We start from the raw sequence: 17,229 nt of genomic DNA, 5'->3' as shown, positions 1-17,229 counted from the left end.
AAGCAACATGCCAGCCCTGGTTCACAAAGATCAATAAAGGTACAAAGAAGCAACATACCAGCCCTGGTTTACAAAGATGAAACTACGCAGCTCGCTCCTGCATGAAAATAAAACATTTTCCTCCTTTAAGAGCTCGATGTAGGTGTAACATATTAATATTCATCGTTTATTACAATAATGTCTATGTGTGTCGACTGTCCATCCGCCATTGTCGTGGGCATCACCTGCCTTGTAGCACACTGCACACACACACACACACATACATATACCCACTACACACACTACACACACTACACACATTACACACACTACACACACTACACACACTACACACACGACACACACTACACACACTACATACACACTACACACACACACTACACACACACACTACACACACACACTACACACACTACACACACACACACTCACACACTACACACACTACACACACACTACACACACACTACACGCACACTACACACACTACACACACACTACACACACTACACACACACTACACACACACTACACACACACTACACACACTACACACACACTACACACACACTACACACACACTACACACACTACACACACACTACACACACACTACACACACACTACACACACTACACACACACACTACACACACTACCCACACTACACACACACTACACACATTACACACACACTACACACACACTACACACACACTACACACACACTACACACACACTACACACACTACACACACACTACACACACACTACACACACACTACACACACTACACACACACACACTACAAACACTACACACACACTACAAACACTACACACACACTACACACACTACACACACACTACACACACACTACACACACTACCCACACACTACACACACACTACACACACACTACACACACTACACACACACACACTACACACACTACCCACACACTACACACACACTACACACACTACCCACACACTACACACACACTACACACACTACACACACACTACACACACAATACACACACTACACACACACTACACACACACTACACACACACACTACACACACACAACACACACACTACACACACTACACACACACTACACACACACACTACACACACTACACACACACTACACACACTACACACACACTACACACACACTACACACACACACTACACACACACACCACACACACACTACACACACACACACACACACTACACACACACTGCACACACACTACACACACACACTACACACACACACTACACACACACACACTACACACACACTGCACACACACTACACACAAACTACACACACACACTACACACACACATTACACACACACACACACTACACACACTACACACACACACTACACACACACTACACACACACACTACACACACACACTACACACACACTACACACACAGTACACACACACTACATACACACTACACACACACTACACACACATTCTACACACAAACACACACACTACATACACACTACACACACACACTACACACACGCACTACACACACACACACACTACACACACACTACACACACAAACTACACACACACACTACACACACTACACACACACACACACACACACACACACACACACACACACACACACACACACACACACACACACACTACACACACACACTACACACACACTACACACATACACTACACACACACACTGCACACATACACACACACTACATACACACACACTACACATACACAGACACACACTACACACACACACTCACACACACACTACACACACACTACACACACACACACTACACACACACCACACACACTACACACAGTACGCACACACACACTACACACTACACACACACACTACACACACACACACACACACACACACACACACACACACACACACACACACACACGCTACACACACACACTACACACACACACACTACACACACACACACACACACACACACACACACACTACACACACACACACACACACCACACACACACACGCATACACACACACATACACACACACAAACAAACTACACACACACACTACACACACACACGCAAACACAAACACACACAACCAAACACACACACAAACACACTACACACACACACATACAGACACACACACACATACAGACACACACACACACACACACACACACACACATACACACACACACACACACACACACACACACACACAAACACACACAAACACACACACACACACACTACTGGAGTTCTATGACATGGTGACAGCAGTAAGACAAGAGAGAGAGGGGTGGGTGGATTGCATTTTCTTGTACTGCAAGAAGGCGTTTGACACAGTTCGACACAAGAGATTGGTGCAAAAACTGGAGGACCAAGCAGGGATAACAGGGAAGGCACTACAATTGATCAGGGAGTACTTGTCAGGAAGATAGCAGCGAGTCATGGTACGTGGCGAGGTGTCAGAGTGGGCACCTGTGACCAGCGGGGTCCCACAGGGGTCAGTCCTAGGACCAGTGCTGTTTCTGGTATTTGTGAACGACATGACGGAAGGAATAGACTCTGAGGTGTCCCTGTTTGCAGATGACGTGAAGTTGATGAGAAGAATTCACTCGATCGAAGACCAGGCAGAACTATAAAGGGATCTGGACAGGCTGCAGACCTGGTCCAGCAATTGGCTCCTGGAGTTCAATCCCACCATATGCAAAGTCATGAAGATTGGGGAAGGGCAAAGAAGACCGCAGACGGAGTACAGTCTAGGGGGCCAGAGACTACAAACCTCACTCAAGGAAAAAGACCTTGGGGTGAGTATAACACCAGGCACATCTCCTGAAGCGCACATCAACCAAATAACGGCTGCAGCATATGGGCGCCTAGCAAACCTCAGAACAGCATTCCGACATCTTAATAAGGAATCATTCAGGACCCTGTACACCGTGTACGTTAGGCCCATATTGGAGTATGCGGCACCAGTTTGGAACCCACACCTAGCCAAGCACGTAAAGAAACTAGAGAAAGTGCAAAGGTTTGCAACAAGACTAGTCCCAGAGCTAAATGGTATGTCCTACGAGGAGAGGTTAAGGGAAATCAACCTGACGACACTGGAGGACAGGAGAGATAGGGGGGACATGATAACGACATACAAAATACTGAGATTAATTGACAAGGTGGACAAAGACAGGATGTTCCAGAGATTGGACACAGTAACAAGGGGACACAGTTGGAAGCTGAAGACACAGAAGAATCACAGGGATGTTAGGAAGTATTTCTTCAGCCACAGAGTAGTCAGTAAGTAGAATAGTTTGGGAGGCGATGTAGTGGAGGTAGGATCCATACATAGCTTTAAGCAGAGGTATGATAAAGCTCACGGCTCAGGGAGAGTGACCTAGTAGCGATCAGTGAAGAGGCGGGGCCAGGAGCTCGGACTCGACCCCCGCAACCTCAACTAGGTGAGTCAACTAGGTGAGTACTACACACACTACACACACACACACACTACTCACACACACACACTACACACACACACACACACACACACACTACACACACACAAACACAGACACACACACACACACATACCACACACACACTACACACACACACACACACTACACACAAACACATATACACACACAAACAAACAAACACACACATACATACACAAACACACACACACACACACACACACACACACACACACACACACACACACACACACACACACACACACACACACACACACACACAGCGATCAGTGGAGAGGCGGGGCCAGGAGCTCGGACTCGACCTCCACAACCTCAACTAGGTGAGTACAACTAGGTGAGTACAGTGGGTGCAGACGTGGGGGCACAAGGCTCCGATAGCCTTAGTATTTTTAAGGCGTGCAGTAACTGCTATCAGTAATCAATGGTAGTGACAACGTCAGTGAACAATCCTACGAGTGATAACTAAAGTTATTAGTTAAAAAAAAGTCGAGAGGAAGCCTGAAATCATTAATATTTCTAAGTGCCAAACCGTTAGTGGCTAGTAGGCACCTGCTGCCACACAGATTCAAATATACAAAGATCAAAGTGAGTGTGGAAGCGGGAGTTCAAGAATTACCAGCGTTTGGATAACAGGTGAAATGTGGGGCACCATACAGTGAGAGGGAAAACGTTAATAAGCAAAAGGAGAAAGGAAAAATAAAACATATAATAAGGGAAAGTGGCAGAGTAGGCCTGCTGAAGCAGTGACGTCACAACAAGTGGCATGACATTATTCAAATAAAGTGAAGCGTATATAATGTGAAGTGTATACTATCATAAGTGAAAAGTGAAATCATGTGAGGAACGCGGGATGTAAGAGCATATATGGTTATAAACATCACGAATGAAGGATCTCCAAAATAGTGATAGAAGGCCTATGTACGACGACTACATCATCAACATCTGGTAACCTGTCGCAGCACCGCTGCCAGCGCAAGTATTGCTCACCTATTGTGGTTGCAAGTTGTCAGATTCTGGTCTCTGCATCACTGTTAAATACTGGTCACTCACTCCTGCAAGCTATTACCAGAATTAGGGTAGAAATAACATAGATAAGGTGAAGATAGTGTTGACGAGAGTGTGAGGTGTAGAGCAGACTAGCGAGGGGTAATGTAGGAGTAATGTAGTATTACTACCGGTAGTTATTAGCAGTATGAATACTTAGGAAGCTAGGAAGTCCTCTCTCAATGTGAGCAAGGAATAGGATAATAACCAGTAGTAACTGATATTTAAATCCAGAAAAGGCAATAAGTGGAGAGAGTAGCATTACTAGGAAAGACAAATGGGACTAAATATGAGCCTACACGACAGAGAGGCATAACAGATCTTTCAACCACAACAACCCCTCCCCTACTCCCCCTAACCATCTCTCCCTCACACACATACACACACACAAGGGGAGACACTTATAGAAGCTTTAGACCCTAGTACCAATTTCTGCCAAACACACGAACGCACACACACATACACACACATATACACACATACACACACCTCTACTAGGCGAATACACACACACACACACACACACACACACACACACACATACACACACATACATACATACACACACATACACACACACCCTTACTAGGCGAGTACACACACACACACACATATATACACACATGCACATACACACACACACCCGTAAGGACCCCGTTATCAAGCAGTCACTCCACCCTCAGCCTTCTTTCCCCTCCCCTTCTAATCCCATCACACACACACACCTGTCCCACTTCTAAGGGTCACTCATCCTTCTCTTCCCCTCCCCCCTTAATCCCATCCCTCTCTCTCCTACACATGCACACACACATACACAAGCACACATACACAAGCACTTATACACCTGACACAAACACGTACTCCCCCTTCCCCTAACCACCTGTCCCCCTCCCTCTAGCCACCTACCCCTCCCCCAAACCATCTAACCCCTCCCCCTAACCATCTAAGCCCCTCCCCAACCACCTCTCCACCTCCAATAACCATCCTCCCCCTCCCCATAACCATCCATCCCCACTCCCCCTAACCATCTATTCCCTTCCCCCTAACCATTTCTCCCCCTTCCTTCTGTGGTGCAATGGGGCAACCTAGAACTAGGATGAGAACAAAGGACTCAAAGGACGAATCTGGGAGTGAGGACTGGGAGGCAGAGCTAAAAAAAAAGGGAGGAAAACTGGGGAAGGAGGCTAGATGAGCTTGCAAGGAAGATGGAGGAGAGATTAGCAGCAGAATGCAGAAGGTGGGAGCAACATGCCACAGTAGCAGAAGCCAAGATACAGAGATTAGAAGAGGAGATGAGAAATCTGAAACAGCCTAGAGAGAAAGATAATACAGAAGTAGCATCAGCAATGTTTACATCAGACACAGACAAAGGGTCTGAAGGGAGCATAGAAGCTAAACTGTATGCAGAGGTCCTGTCAAACCCACATGGGGCCAAAACAAAGACAGGAAGCACACTAGGACAGAATGAGAGGTTGGAAGACATTGAAGGAACTAGGACATGTGCAGGGACCTTACCAGACACTTGTGGGGGCCAGGAACAGGTGAGCAGGAAGGACAAACCAATGAGCATAGGGGCCACAGCTAGGGAAGGGATTAAAGGAAGGAACACTCCATGGGAAGGAACTAAAACACCTCAGAGGATGCAATGGGAGTCACAGTGGTAGGTGGAAAGGGAGAGATCAGTTTTTGCCTATGGGCTAGACGAAGCTGAAGGGAAAACTTATGATGAAAGAAAGCAGGAGGAGAAAAAAGCGACTGAGGGTATCATGAAGGTGATAGGTGAGGGAGACATGACCCAGGTGGCAAATTTTCGGAGAATCAGGTGGTTCACAAAGAAAAAGAATCGGCCTCTCAAAGTAATTTTCAAGGCAGAATCAACTTGAACCATGATCCTGCAGGAGAAAGCACGGCTGAGAGGCAAACAGGAGTTCAAGAGTGTGTACCTTGATCAAGACAGAACACAGGAGGAAAGGATGATACTGAAAGAGTGCAAAAATGAAAGGAGGAATGGGAGGAAATGACAGAGAAGAGCAGAATAACCCAGGCACAGGTGGAAGGGCAAGCACACCCCCCAGAAACACATGCAGATGGACTCCAACCATGACACCCCCAAGGCAACTGAACAATCTAAACCAACATTCACACGCCGATCCCTCTGTTCCCACCCCCTGCACCACGAACCCTACCCCTACAGCAACCCCCTATGGGAACTCTTCCTCCACCTTCACTGCATCCCCCCATAGGCCCCCACCAGGGCTCCTGCTCTTCCAACCCCAGTATTTCCCCAGGACCACAGTTACAGAATTAGAACAGAAGTTGAAGGTTTGGTATACAAATGCGGATGGATTAACGAATAAATAATGAGGAGTGGCAAGAAAGAATCAATGAGAAGTCCCCAGACATCATAGCAGTTACAGAAACAAAACTCACTGAGACAATAACAGATGCAATCTTCCCACCAGGATATCAGATCATGAAGAAAGATAGAAGGGGCAGAGGGGGAGGAGGTGTTGCTCTGCTCATAAAAAACCGATGGAAATTCGAGAAAATGGGAGGCATAGACGAGACAGGAGAAAGGGACTACATAGTAGGTACACTTCAGTCTGGGGAGCACAAGGTGGTCATTGCAGTGATGTATAACCCACCACAGAACTGCAGGGGGCCAAGAGAGGAATAAGAAGAGAGCAACAGAGCCATGGTGGACACACTTGCTGAGGTGGCAAGAAGAGCTCACTCGAGCAGAGCAAAGTTGCTGGTTATGGGGGATTTCAACCACAGGGAGACTGACTGGGAAAACCTGGAGCCACATGGGGGTCCCAAAACATGGAGAGCCAAGATGTTGGATGTTGTGCTGGAAAACCTCATGCACCAACATGTTAAGGTCACTACCAGAATGAGAGGGGAGGATGAACCAGCAAGATTGGACCTTGTGTTCACCCTGGGCAGTTCAGACACCCTGGGCAGTTCAGACATATGAGAGTCCCTTAGGAGCTAGTGACCACGTGGTTCTCTGCTTTGAATTCATAGTAAAGTTGCAAGTGGAGAGAGTAACAGGAGTTGAATGGGAAAAGCCAGACTAAAAAAGAGGGGACTACATAGGTTTGAGGAGCTTCCTGCAGGAGGTTCCATGGGACAGAGAACTGGCAGGAAAGCAAGTAAATAAAATGATGGAATGTGTAACAACAAAATGCAAGGAGGCAGTGGAACGGTTTATTCCTAAGGGCAACAGAAACAATGGGAAGACCAGAAAGAGCCCTGGTTCCCCCGCCGGTGTAAGGAGGCAAAAACTGAGTGCAATAGAGAATGGAAAAAGTAGAGAAGGCAGAGAACACATGAAACACAGGAACGAGTATGCACAGGTAAGGAGGGAGGCCCAGCGACAGTATGAAAATAACATAGCATCGAAAGTCAAGACTGACCCGAAGCTGTTGTATAGCCACATCAGGAGGAAGACAACAGTCAAAGACCAGGTGATCAGATTAAGGACAGAAGGTGGAGAACTCAAAATAAATGATCAGGAGGTATGTGAGGAGCTAAACAGGAGATTTAAGGAAGTTTTTACAGTAGAGACAGGAAGGGCTGTGGGAAGACAGCACAGAAGGGAACATCAAGAGGGAATATACCAAAAAGTGTTGAATGACATACGAACAACCGAGGAGGAGGTGCAGAAGCTGGTAAGTGGCATTGTTACCTCAAAGGCGATGGGACCGGACAACATCTCCCCGTGGGTCCTTAGAGAAGGAGCAGAGATGCTGTGTGTGCCCCTAACCACAATCTACAACACATCCCTTGAAACTGGGCAACTACCTGAGGTATGGAAGACGGCAAATGTAGTCCCCATATTTAAGAAAGGAAACAGAAACGAGGCACTAAACTACAGACCTGTGTCTCTGACATGTATAGTATGCAAAGTCATGGAGAAGATTATCAGGAGGAGAGTGGTGGAACACCTGGAACGGAACAATATTATAAATGAAAACCAGCATGGGTTCATGGAAGGTAAATCCTGTGTCACAAACCTTCTGGAGTTTTATGACAAGGTAACAGAAGTAAGACACGCGAGAGAGGGGTGGGTTGATTGCATTTTTCTGGACTGCAGGAAGGCCTTTGACACAGTTCCTCACAGGAGATTAGTGCAGAAGCTGGAGGATCAGGCGCTTATAACAAGGAGGGCACTGCAATGGATCAGGGAATACCTGACAGGGAGGCAACAACGAGTCATGGTATGTAAAGAGGTATCGGAGTGGACGCCTGTGACGAGCGGAGTCCCACAGGGGTTAGTTCTAGGACCAGTGCTATTTTTGATATATGCGAACGACATGATGGAAGGAATAGACTCTGAACAGTCCCAATTCGCAGATTATATGAAGCTGATGAGAAGAATTAAATCGGATGAGGATGAGGCAGGACTGCAAAGAGACCTGGACAGGCTGGACACGTGGTCCAGAAACTGGCTTCTCGAATTCAACCCTGCCAAATGCAAAGTCATGAAGATGGGGAGGGGCAAAGAAGACCGCAGACAGAGTATAGGTTAGGTGGACAAAGACTACAGACCTCACTCAGAGAGAAAGACCTTGGGGTGACCATAACACCGAGCTCGTCACCGGAGGCACACATCAACCAAATAACTGCTGCAGCATAAGGGGTGCCTGGCAAACCTGAGAATAGCGTTCCGATACCTTAATAAGGAATCGTTCAAGACACTGTACACTGTGTATGTTAGGCCCATACTAGCCCATACTGGAGTATGCAGCACCAGTCTGGAACCCACACCTGGTCAAGCACGTCAAGAAGTTAGAGAAAGTACAAAGGTTTGCAACAAGGCTAGTCCCAGAGCTCAGGGGAATGTCGTACGAGGAAAGGTTGAGGGAAATCGGACTGACGACACTGGAGGACAAAAGGGTCAGGGGAGACATGATAACGACATACAAGATACGGCGGGGAATAGACAATGTGGACAGAAATAGGATGTTTAAGAGAGGGGGCACAGAAACAAGGGGTCACAACTGGAAGCTGAAGACTCAGACGAGTCACAGAGACGTTAGGAAGTATTTCTTCAGTCATAGAGTCGTCAGGAAGTGGAATAGTGAAGTAGTGGAGGCAGGAACCATACATAGTTTTAAGAAGAGGTATGACAAAGCTCAGGAAGCAGAGAGGGAGAGGACCTAGTAGCGATCAGTGAAGAGGCGAGGCCAGGAGTTGAGTTTCCACCCCTGCAACCACAATTAGGTGAGTACACACACACATACACACATACACACACACACACCAAAAGACTCCAACCGCGACATTCCCAACGCAACTGAGCAACCTATACTACAACCCACTCACTGTTCCCTCTGCCACCAACCCCCATATCACAAACCTCACCCCAACAGCTGTCCCTTATGGGCATTCTGACCCCACCCCCATCATCACAAACCCCACCTACACCACAGCCCCATATAGGCCCCAACCAAGGCTCTCGCTCCCCCAACCCCAATATTCTTGCATGACCACAATGATAGAAAAGAAACTGAAAGTTTAGTACACAAACGTGGATGGAATAACGAATAAACATGAGGAGTGGAACGAAAGAATCAGTGAAAAATCCCCAGACATCATAGCAGTCACAGAAACAAAACTCGCTGAGACAATAACAGACACAATCTTCCCAACGGGATATCAGATCCTGAGGAAAGATAGAAGGAGTGGAGGGGGAGGAGGGGTTGCACTGCTCATGAAACACCGATGGGGATTTGAGGAAATGGAAGGCATGGACATGATTGGAGAAAGAGACTACATTGTCGGTACAATTCAGTCCGGAGAACATAAAGTAGTCATTGGAGTAATGTATAACCCACCACAGAACTGCAGGAGGCCAAGAGAGGAGTACGAAGAAAACAACAGGGTGATGGTGGACACACTGGCTGAGGTGGCAAGAAGAGCTCACTCGAGCAGAGCAAAGTTACTGGTAATGGGCGATTTCAACCACAGGGAGATCGACTGGGAAAACGTGGAGCCACATGGGGGTCCCGAAACATGGAGAGCCAAGATGATGGATGTGGTACTTGAAAACCTCATGCATCAACATGTCAGGGACACAACCAGAGAGAGAGGGGAGGATGAGCCAGCAAGACTGGATCTTGTGTTCACCCTGAGCAGTTCAGACATTGAGGACATCACTTAAGAGAGGCCCCTTGGAGCTAGCGATCACTTGGTTCTGAGTTTTGATTAAATAGTAGAGTTACAAGTGGAGAAGGTAACAGGAACTGATGGGGACAGGCCAAACTATAAAAGGGGGGACTACACAGGTATGAGAAACTTCCTGCAGGAGGTTCAGTGGGACAGAGAAATGGTATGAAAATCAGTAAACGAGATGATGGAATATGTGGCAACAAAGTGCAAGGAGGCAGAGGAAAGGATTGTTCCCAAGGGAAACAGAAATAATAGCAAGACCAAAACGAGTCCTTGGTTTACCCGAAGGTGTAGGGAGGCAAAAACTAAGTGCAACAGAGAATGGAAAAGGTACAGGAGGCATAGGACCCAGGAAAACAAGGAGATTAGTAGAAGAGCCAGAAACGTTAATGCACAGATAAGGAGTGAGGCCCAGCGACAGTATGAAAACGACATAGCATCGAAAGTCAAATCTGACCCGAAACTGCTGTATAGCCACATTAGGAGGAAGACAACAGTCAAGGACCAGGTGATAAGGCTGAGGAAAGAAGGTGGAGAACTCACAAGAAACGATCAAGAGGTATGTGAGGAGCTCAACACGAGATTTAAGGAAGTATTTACGTTAGAGACAGGAAGGACTCTGGGGGGACAGATCAGATGGGGACACCAGCAAGGAATACACCAACAAGTGTTGGACGACATACATACAGATGAGAAGGAGGTGAAGAAACTGCTAAGGGACATCGATACCTCAAAGGCAATGGGACCGGACAACATCTCCCCATGGGTCCTTAGAGAGGGAGCAGATATATTGTGCGTGCCACTTACCACAATCTTCAACACGTCCCTGGAAACTGGGCAACTACCTGAGGTATGGAAGACGGCAAATGTAGTTCCCATTTTTAATAAAGGAGACAGAAAAGAGGCACTAAACTATAGACCTGTGTCATTGACATGTATAGTATGCAAAGTTATGGAGAAGATTATCAGGAGGAGAGTGGTGGAGCACCTGGAACAGAACAAGAGTATAAATGCCAACCAGCACGGATTCATGGAAGGCAAATCCTGTGTCACAAACCTTCTGGAGTTTTATGATAAAATAACAGAAGTAAGACACGGGAGAGAGGGGTAGGTTGATTGCATCTTCTTGGACTGCAAGAAGGCCTTTGACACAGTTCCTCACAAGAGATTAGTGCACAAGCTAGAGCATCAGGCGCATATAACGGGAAGGGCACTGCAATGGATCAGAGAATACCTGACAGGGAGGCAACAACGAGTCTTGGTACATAATGATGTATCACAGTGGGCACCTGTGACGAGCGGGGTCCCACAGGGGTCGGTTATAGGACCAGTGCTATTTTTGGTATATGTGAACGACATGATGGAAGGGTTAGACTCAGAAGTGTCCCTGTTTGCAGATGATGTGAAGTTAATGAGGAGAATTAAATCTGATGAATACCAGGCAGGACTTCAAAGAGACCTGGACAGACTGGACACCTGGTCCAGCAAATGGCTTCTCGAATTTAATGCTGCCAAATGCAAAGTCATGAAGATAGGGGAAGGGCACAGAAGACCACAGACAGAGTATAGGCTAGGTGGCCAAAGACTGCAAACCTCACTCAAGGAGAAAGATCTTGGGGTGAGTATAACACCGAGCATGTCTCCGGAAGCACACATCAATCAGATAACTGCTGCAGCATATGGGCGCCTGGCAAACCTGCGAACAGCATTCCGATACTATAGTAAGGAATCATTCAAGACACTGTACACCGTGTATGTCAGGCCCATACTGGAGAATGCAGCACCTATTTGGAACCAGCACTTGATAAAGCACGTCAAGAAACTAGAGAAAGTACAAAGGTTTGCGACAAAGTTAGTTCCAGAGCTAAGGGGAATGTCCTATGAAGAAAGATTAAGGGAAATCGGCCTGACGACACTGGAGGACAGGAGGGTCAGGGGAGACATGATAACGACATATAAAATACTGCGTGGAATAGACAAGGTGGACAAAGACAGGATGTTCCAGGGAGGGGACACAGAAACAAGAGGCCACAATTGGAAGTTGAAGACACAAATGAGTCAGAGAGATATTAGGAAGTATTTCTTCAATCATAGAGTTGTAAGGCAGTGGAATAGCCTAGAAAATGACGTAGTGGAGGCAGGAACCATACACAGTTTTAAGACGAGGTTTGATAAAGCTCATAGAGCGGGGAGAGAGAGGGCCCAGTAGCAACCGGTGAAGAGGCGGGGCCAGGAGCTAAGACTCGACCCCTGCAACCACAAATAGGTGAGTACAAATAGGTGAGTACACACACACACAAACACCCACACACACCCACACATACACAGAGACACAGACACACAGACACACACACACCGAGAGGTATGTCAGGAGCTCAACACAAGATTTAAAGAGGTATTTACAGTGGAAACAAGTAGGACTCCAAGAAATCAGAACAGGGGGGCACACCAGCAAGTGCTGGATGAGGTACATATAACCAAGGAGGAGGTGAAGAAGCTGCTATGCGAACTTGACACCTCAAAGGCGGTGGGACCAGACAACATCTCTCCATGGGTCCTTAAAGAGGGAGCAGAGATATTGTGTGAGCCATTAACAAAGATCTTCAACACATCATTTGAAACTGGGCAACTCCCTGAGGTATGGAAAATGGCAAATGTAGTCCCAATTTTTAAAAAGGGAGACAGACATGAGGCACTAAACTACAGACCTGTATCACTAGCGTGTATAGTATGCAAGGTCATGGAGAAGATCATCAGGAGGAGATTGGTGGGGCACCTGGAAAGAAACAAGTGTATAATTGACAACCAGCACGGTTTCAGGGAAGGAAAATCCTGTGTCACAAACCTACTAGAGTTTTATGACAAGGTGACAGAAGTAAGACAAGAGAGAGAGGGGTGGATCGACTGCGTATTTTTGGACTGCAAGAAGGCTTTCGACACAGTTCCTCACAAGAGGTTACTGCAAAAGCTAGAGGACCAGGCACACATAACAGGAAAGGCACTGCACTGGATCAGAGAATATCTGACAGGGAGGCAACAACGAGTCATGGTACGCGACGAGGTGTGACAAGCGGGGTTCCACAGGGGTCAGTCCTAGGACCTGTGCTGTTCTTGGTATACGTGAACGACATAACGGAAGGGATAGACTCAGAAGTGTCCTTGTTTGCAGACGATGTGAAGTTAATGAGAAGAATCGAATCGGACGAGGATCAGGCAGGACTACAAAGAGATCTGGACAGGCTACAAGCCTGGTCCAGCAACTGGCTCCTTGAATTTAACCCTGCCAAATGCAAAGTCATGAAGATTGGGGAAGGGCAAAGAAGACCGCAGACACAATATAGTTTAGATGGCCAAAGACTGCAAACCTCACTCAAGGAAAAAGATCTGGGGGTGAGTATAACACAGAGCATATCTCCTGAGGCGCACATCAATCAGATAACTGCTGCAGCATACGGGCGCCTGGCAAACCTACGGATAGCGTTCCGATACCTCAGTAAGGATTCGTTTAAGACTCTGTACACCATCTACGTCAGGCCCATACTGGAGTATGCAGCACCAGTTTGGAATCCACACCTAGTCAAGCACGTCAAGAAATTAGAGAAAGTGCAAAGGTTTGCAACAAGACTAGTCCCAGAGCTACGGGGATTGTCCTATGAAGAAAGGTTGAGGGAAATCGGCCTGACAACACTGGAGGCCAGGAGGGTCAGGGGAGACATGATAACGACATATAAAATACTGCGCGGAATAGACGAGGTGGACAAAGACGGGATGTTCCAGAGATGGGACACAGACACAAGAGGTCACAATTGGAAGTTGAAGACTCACATGAATCAAAGGGATGTTAGGAAGTATTTCTTCAGTCATAGAGTAGTCAGGCCATGGAATAGCCTAGAAAGTGATGTGGTGGAGGCAGGAACCATACATAGTTTTAAGGCGAGGTATGATAGAGCTCATGGGGCAGGGAGAGAGAGGACCTAGTAGCAATCAGCGAAGAGGCGGGGCCAGGAGCTGTGACTCGACCCCTGCAACCACAAATAGGTGAGTACACACACACACACACACACACACACACACACACACACACACACACACACACACACACACACAAACACAGACATACACACACAGACACACACATACACACACACACACACAGACACACAGACACACAGACACAGACACACACACACATACACAAACACAGACACACAGACACACACTCAGACACAGACACACACAGACACACACACTCAGACACAGACACACACACACACACATACACAGATACACACACAGACACACAGACACACACACACACACACACACACACACACACACACACACACACACACACACACACACACACACACACACACACACACACACACACACTGCTCATAAAACACCAATGGGGATTTGAGGAAATGGAAGGCATGGACATGATTGGAGAAAGAGACTACATTGTAGGTACAATTCAGTCCGGAGAACATAAAGTAGTCATTGGAGTGATGTATAACCCACCACAGAACTGCAGGAGGCCAAGAGAGGAGTACGAAGAAAACAACAGGGTGATGGTGGACACACTGGCTGAGGTGGCAAGAAGAGCTCACTCGAGCAGAGCAAAGTTACTGGTAATGGGCGATTTCAACCACAGGGAGATCGACTGGGAAAACCTGGAGCCACATGGGGGTCCCGAAACATGGAGAGCCAAGATGTTGAATGTGGTACTTGAAAACCTCATGCATCAACATGTCAGGGACACAACCAGAGAGAGAGGGGAGGATGAGCCAGCAAGACTGGATCTTGTGTTCACCCTGAGCAGTTCAGACATCGAGGACATCACTTACGAGAGGCCCCTTGGAGCTAGCGATCATGTGGTTCTGAGTTTTGACTATATAGTAGAGTTACAAGTGGAGAAGGTAACAGGAACTGAAGGGGACAGGCCAAACTATAAAAGGGGGGACTACACAGGTATGAGAAACTTCCTGCAGGAGGTTCAGTGGGACAGAGAAATGGTAGGAAAATCAGTAAACGAGATGATGGAATATGTGGCAACAAAGTGCAAGGAGGCAGAGGAAAGTTTTGTTCCCAGGGGAAACAGAAATAATAGGAAGACCAAAACGAGTTCTTGGTTTACCCGAAGGTGTAGGGAGGCAAAAACTAAGTGCAACAGAGAATGGAAAAGGTACAGGAGGCATAGGACCCAGGAAAACAAGGAGATTAGTAGAAGAGCCAGAAACGAGTATGCGCAGATAAGGAGGGAGGCCCAGCGACAGTATGAAAACGACATAGCATCGAAAGTCAAATCTGACCCGAAACTGCTGTATAGCCACATTAGGAGGAAGACAACAGTCAAGGACCAGGTGATAAGGCTGAGGAAAGAAGGTGGAGAACTCACAAGAAACGATCAAGAGGTATGTGAGGAGCTCAACACGAGATTTAAGGAAGTATTTACAGTAGAGACAGGAAGGACTCTGGGGGGACAGACCAGATGGGGACACCAACAAGGAATACACCAACAAGTGTTGGACGACATACATACAGATGAGGAGGAGGTGAAGAAACTGCTAAGGGACATCGATACCTCAAAGGCAATGGGACCGGACAACATCTCTCCATGGGTCCTTAGAGAGGGAGCAGATATGTTGTGCGTACCACTTACCACAATCTTCAACACATCCCTGGAAACTGGGCAACTACCTGAGGTATGGAAGACGGCAAATGTAGTTCCCATTTTCAAAAAAGGAGACAGAAAAGAGGCACTAAACTATAGACCTGTGTCATTGACGTGTATAGTATGCAAAATTATGGAGAAGATTATCAGGAGGAGAGTGGTGGAGCACCTGGAACGGAACAGGAGTATAAATGCCAACCAGCACGGATTCACGGAAGGCAAATCCTGTGTCACAAACCTTCTGGAGTTTTATGATAAAATAACAGAAGTAAGACAAGAGAGAGAGGGGTGGGTTGATTGCATCTTCTTGGACTGCAAGAAGGCTTTTGACACAGTTCCTCACAAGAGATTAGTGCAGAAGCTAGAGCATCAGGCGCATATAACAGGAAGGGCACTGCAATGGATCAGAGAATACCTGACAGGGAGGCAACAACGAGTCATGGTACGTAATGATGTATCACAGTGGGCACCTGTGACGAGCGGGGTCCCACAGGGGTCGGTCCTAGGACCAGTGCTATTTTTGGTATATGTGAACGACATGACGGAAGGGTTAGACTCAGAAGTGTCCCTGTTTGCAGATGATGTGAAGTTAATGAGGAGAATTAAATCTGATGAGGACCAGGCAGGACTTCAAAGAGACCTGGACAGACTGGACACCTGGTCCAGCAAATGGCTTCTCGAATTTAATCCTGCCAAATGCAAAGTCATGAAGATAGGGGAAGGCACAGAAGACCACAGACAGAGTATAGGCTAGGTGGCCAAAGACTGCAAACCTCACTCAAGGAGAAA

This window comes from Cherax quadricarinatus, chromosome 26 (genome assembly GCF_038502225.1).
Source record: "Cherax quadricarinatus isolate ZL_2023a chromosome 26, ASM3850222v1, whole genome shotgun sequence".
Classification (NCBI taxonomy): domain Eukaryota; kingdom Metazoa; phylum Arthropoda; class Malacostraca; order Decapoda; family Parastacidae; genus Cherax; species Cherax quadricarinatus.
Note: the sequence above shows the minus strand (reverse complement) of the source record.